Genomic DNA, 3,745 nt, shown 5'->3' with positions numbered 1-3,745 from the left:
TGTGAACATACATGGTTTGACATGAATTAGTTAGTTATTTAGAACTAAATTACTAATACAACTAAAAACCAACTTAATAATCCGTAATCATTAGCTAGCCATAAGGGAGAAGTGGATTCAAAACTAAACAAGAGTGTGTTTTTATTATTGAATTTGATTTAAGTTCATCTGATCTTGTAAAACCAGATAAAACCCCTTATTAAACTTGTTAATAAATTAGGTCAATTTAATAAGCAAGTAAATTAATTAGAACACCGTTCCCTGTGATCGACACCCGACTTACCCAAGCTATACTGTAATCTGACTGGGTACACTGCCTATAAGTGCATAGTTAGTTAAGTTTGTTAGGTTATAAATATTAAAATTAGTGAGTACTTTCGTGCACATCAAGTTTTTGGCGCCGTTGCCGGGGAACGGCTTAGTTTTTAGCTTATTTATTTGCATTAATTTGATCGATCCTTCTTGTGGAGTAAAAACCCACAAAAAGTTAATTTTTCAGCAAAATCATTTTTTTTTCTGTCATTCACAGAGTCCACGACGTGGCACTCCTCTGGCCACGACGTGGACAGTTAAAAAATTAGATTTTCAGTTTGAGTTTAGTTTTTCTTATTTTAGTTCAGTTTCACGTTTTTAGTTTAGCATGTTGCAGGAGTTCATGACCAGAAGCTCAAACACACACTTGGTGCCACCACTGGAAGACCCCGAGTCTGCACTTCACAAGAAAAAGATGCCCTTGCAAGAATTAAAGTCAGCCTTTTCTAGGAAGTCGGGAAAGAAGACAGGAGAGTCAAGTTCATCAGCGAAGCACGAGAGCAATCTTGAGCATTTGGATCGTACACTCGTGCAAACCGAGTCCGAATACGATACCGAGCCAGAATTTGAAGAACACACAAGTGAACCCGAGAACGAGCCAAGGAACGAGATGGCAGCAATTGAAGAAATGACCATGGGAGCATACAAGAAGCGGATCCGAGAAGATATGGGTCCCGGTTTAGTCCAACCCACAATACCTGCCACTGCCACGTTCGAGCTGAAGGGACACATATTGACTGCGCTGAAGGACATCCCATTTTTCGGGAAAGACCATGAGGATGCTTTTAAGCATCTAGATGAAGTCAACGACATTGCAGATTACTTCAATGTCCCAAATGTCAACAAGAACACAGTCTTGCTTAGGATGCTTCCCATCACTTTCAAAGGAGCTGCTAAGGAGTGGTTAAAAGCACTCCCACCGGGTACAATCACCACTTGGGCTCAAATGCGTGAGCAATTCCTGGACCAGTTTTTCCCACCATCCAAGATAGCAAAACTCAAGAAGGCAATAGCCAACTTTGAGCAACAGCCGGGGGAGTCACTATACGAAGCATGGGAGCGGTACAAGGGCTTACTCAGAAATTGCCCGCAACATGACCTAAATGTGCAGCAAGAGATGTCAATCTTTTATGATGGGGTCAATGTGATGCCAAGACAACTCCTTGATTCTCAAGGACCGTTGACAAAGAAAAATCCAAGGGAGGTCAAGGAGCTAATTGAAGAATTCGCGAAACACTCCCACGAATACCATAACCCGAGGCAAGATGGAAGCAAAGGCGGTGGAGGGGCCCAAACTGAAGAAATTGCAGCTGTCATGGCCATGCTGAATAACATGGATCGCAGGATAACACAAATGGACCAGTCGATACATGCCATAAGAGTGGGGTGCGAGCGATGGAGTGGTCCACACTTGACCAAGGACTGCAACGTGGATGAGTTTGGGAACGGAAAAGCTCAAGTGTGCTACTCTAGTGGGGATAAGTTTGAGGAGGACTGGAGGAAACCGAAGAAGGAGTGGCCGCCATATGAAGAGTATAAGAAGCAAAAAGAAGAGAAGTATAGGCAGACAGGTCGAGGCCTTTATCAAAAGGAGCAACCACCAACCGAGAAGAAACCCGACCTAGAGACCATTTTGATGAAGTTTATGCAGGCTTCGGAAAAAAGACACGATGCCACGGATTCCGCTATCATGGAACAACAAACATTGATAAAGAACCAGCAAGCCTCCATCCATAACCTTGAAGTACAATTTGGTCAACTAGCCACTTTAGTTCATGAAAAATTATCCCCGAAGAATCCCGAAATAAAAGCCCAATCTCACGTAATGGCCATCGATACTGAAGAAGATACAATATCTGAGTTCCTGGAGGCGTTGAAAGAAGAACCGCAGCAGCCCAAGAAATTAAGGATCGAAAATGGAGAAAGTGCTAAACCAGGCTCGCCACGACGTGGCACTACTCTGGCCACGACGTGGCGCAAGTTTGAGCAAAAATCTTTTGAGCCTATTCCAGCTTATCATCCACCTATGCCATTTCCCACCCGCGCAGCACTTAGTCAACTGGAGAAGGAACATTTAGAGTTGGTGAAGCATGTGAAAGGGATTCCAATTAATAATCCCTTTGTTGAGTCCTTATCCAAAGCTCCCGAGAACCAGAAATTACTGCAAGACTTGATAGATACGCGAAGGCAATTAAAGAAGCAGTTTACAGTGATTCTAGGTGAACAAACTTCAAAAGCTGTGTTAGGAGAAACACCAGAAAAGATGGGGGATCCTGGACGCCTCACTCTTCCATGCGAGTTTGGGAATAAAATGAAGGTTAATGCTTTAGCCGATTCCAGGGCTAGCATTAATCTAATGCCTTTTTCATTTTATCAAAAGTTGGAGATTCAGAAGATAAAGGCTACAAAAATGAAGATTCACATGGCGAACCGTTCGGTGACACAACCCCGAGGCATAGTGGAGGATATTTTGGTGAAAATTGGAAAATTTGTTTTTCCAATAGACTTTGTAGTCTTAGACATGAAAGAAGATCCGGATGTTCCGATAATCCTTGGTCGCCATTGCTTAACACTGCTGGTGCCCTTGTTGATATCTGCGAGTCTAAGCTAACTTTGAGGGTTGGAGATAAACAAGAAGTCTTTGGGATAAAGGATGACTTTCAAGAAGATAAAGAAGAGGTGTTCACAATTAATGAAGAGAATGAACTAGAAGAACTGGAAAGCTTATGGAAGAAGAGATAAAGGCAGTTAATCAAGTCAAAGGGACAAAACCAAGGGCATCTGTTCCATATTTGATTGAAGCCATAGCTTACAAGAGCCCGCCTTCTTGGGTGAGCAAAGAGGACGAGGAAATGACAAGTGATGAAGAGGAAGTCACTTCAAAAGTAACAAGGCCGGTAGTGAAAGAAGAGGAGAATGTTATGGAATGCAAGGAACAAACAAAGGGCACGAAACAAAAGCTTGAAGAAGATGGAAAAGCTAAAAAGGAAAACTCAAAGAAGGCGTATAAAAGGAGAGTTCAAGCTTATAAACGGCGATTCAAGGAACAAAAGATCCTGGTGGTAGACTCTTCCGAAGATTCAACGTAGAAGGCACGGAGTCCAGCTCAAGACTCCAAGAAAAAGAAGCGCTTCTCGGGAGGCAACCCGAGTTTGGTTTGCATTTTTTTAAAATTTTTCTTTCTTTCTTTTCTTTTTAATTAGGAAAGACATCGATTCATCATCTAAAAAACCAGTAATAAGTAGAGAATTAGCTGTAGGGAACTTTAAATAATGAATGATATGCAAAGAACTTAGTTAATATGATAAACATTATTAAAAAATTTTGCACCTGGCAGTTTCCACGACGTGGGCATAGCCCAGCCACGTCGTGGGTTAAAATGGAATACGCGATCTTAAAAAAAAAAAAGACTTAAGGTCTACGACGTGGACAT

General features: G+C 41.9%; 1 non-coding gene across 1 annotated transcript; it reads right to left on the bottom strand.

The window, feature by feature from the left end:
• Positions 1–1,306: 1,306 nt before the first annotated feature.
• Positions 1,307–1,413, bottom strand: LOC111876077 (small nucleolar RNA R71). Its single transcript, XR_002844897.2, has one exon. It is a non-coding gene; the product is annotated as a small nucleolar RNA R71 (small nucleolar RNA).
• Positions 1,414–3,745: the final 2,332 nt, after the last annotated feature.

The sequence above is a fragment of the Lactuca sativa genome, chromosome 7 (genome assembly GCF_002870075.4).
Source record: "Lactuca sativa cultivar Salinas chromosome 7, Lsat_Salinas_v11, whole genome shotgun sequence".
NCBI classification, from domain to species: domain Eukaryota; kingdom Viridiplantae; phylum Streptophyta; class Magnoliopsida; order Asterales; family Asteraceae; genus Lactuca; species Lactuca sativa.
This window is presented reverse-complemented; position numbering and strand designations above follow the sequence as displayed.